The sequence below is a fragment of the Talpa occidentalis genome, unplaced genomic scaffold (genome assembly GCF_014898055.3).
Source record: "Talpa occidentalis isolate TD23 unplaced genomic scaffold, MPIMG_talOcc4v2.1 talOcc4.15, whole genome shotgun sequence".
Taxonomy (NCBI): domain Eukaryota; kingdom Metazoa; phylum Chordata; class Mammalia; order Eulipotyphla; family Talpidae; genus Talpa; species Talpa occidentalis.
In genome coordinates, this window is record NW_023601543.1 from 57,071,729 (window position 1) to 57,073,239 (window position 1,511).

At 45.2% G+C, this 1,511-nt stretch overlaps 1 pseudogene; it reads left to right on the plus strand.

Annotated features, from left to right (window-relative positions):
- LOC119246718 (60S ribosomal protein L31-like) lies at positions 1–364 on the plus strand (annotated as a pseudogene).
- Positions 365–1,511: the final 1,147 nt, after the last annotated feature.

Here is a 1,511-nt window from a genome sequence, read left to right on the forward strand (position 1 = left end):
ATGCCTCCTGCAAAGAAGAGTGGTAAAAAGGGCCATTCTGCCATCAGCGAGGTAGTAACTGGAGAATCCACCGTCAACATTCACAAGCACATCCACGGAGTGGGCTTCAAGAAGTATGCCCCTCGGGCAAACAGTCCAGAAATTTGCCATGAAGGAATTGGGCGCTCCATATGTGCTCAGTGACACCAGGCTCAACAAAGCTGTCTGGGCCAAAGGAATAAGGAATGTCCCTCCCCATGCCCCTGTGCAGTTGTCCCCAGAACGTAATGAAGATGAAGATTCAGCAAAATATATAAAGTATATATTGGATACCTATGTACTTCTCACCACTTTCAAAAATCTAGTCATTTTGGATGAGAACTAACCACTGATTGTCAAAGTTATGAAACTGCCCACAAAAAAGTACATGAATCCTACAACATGCCTGACATTCTAGTTCATCTTTGTATGCCCAACGCCTGCAGCTAGCGGGCACTCACCTTTCCTCCTCAGCACCATTTGGCAGCTGATGACTCCTTTCTTTTTTTTTTTTTTAAAGATTTATTCATTTGCTTATTTATTTATTTATTTATTTATACAAGCACTGGGTACAGTCAGAAGCGCAGGAGGGTGAGAGAATTCACCAGAGCCAGAGCGGGGAGCAGAGCAGGCAGAAGGACCGAAGTACACTGCTGAGGGGAGCAGCGGGCGGCAGGAGAGGTCTGCGCGCCATGCGGGACCCTCCTCCGGTGGCCGGGGAGCAGCCAGGGATCGAACCGGAGCTGCAGAGGATGCGGGCAGCTTCACAACCCAGCGCTCAACCGCTGCGCCACCAGGGAGGCCCTCCTTTCTTTTTTTTTTTTAATTAATAATAAATTTTATTTTTATATTCCCCATACAATTTCAACCCCCCATTCTGTCCCCAGTCCCTCCCCTCCTGCCCCCCACCCCCCCGAAAGTGTCTCTGGTTCATAGTTTTTTGTTGATTTTGATTTTCACTTTCTTATAGTTATTCATTTTCCTGGTCCCTTATTTAAGTTTTCTAGATTCCTGCTATGAGTGAGACCATCCGGTATTTTTCTTTTTCTTTCTGGCTTATTTCGCTGAGCATGATCCCTTCCAGCGCCATCCATGTTGCTGCAAATTGCATGTGTTTATCTTTTTTGAATGCTGAGTAATATTCCATGGTGTATATGTACCACATCTTCTTGATCCAGTCATCTATTTTTGGGCATTTGGGGTGTTTCCAAAGCTTAGCTATTGTAAACAGTGCTGCTATAAACATAGGGGTGCAGGTGCTCTTTGGAATTGATGTTTCTGTGTCCTTTGGGTAAATACCTAGGAGTGGAATTGCTGGATCATATGGAAGCTCTATGTTTAGTAGGTCCAGAAATCTCCACACAGCTCTCCATAGTGGTTGGACCAGTTTGCACTCCCACCAACAGTGCACAAGAGTTCCTTTTTCTCCACATCCTCGCCAACATTTGTTGTTGCTAGTTTTTTTAATATGTGCCATTCTCACTGGTGTAAGA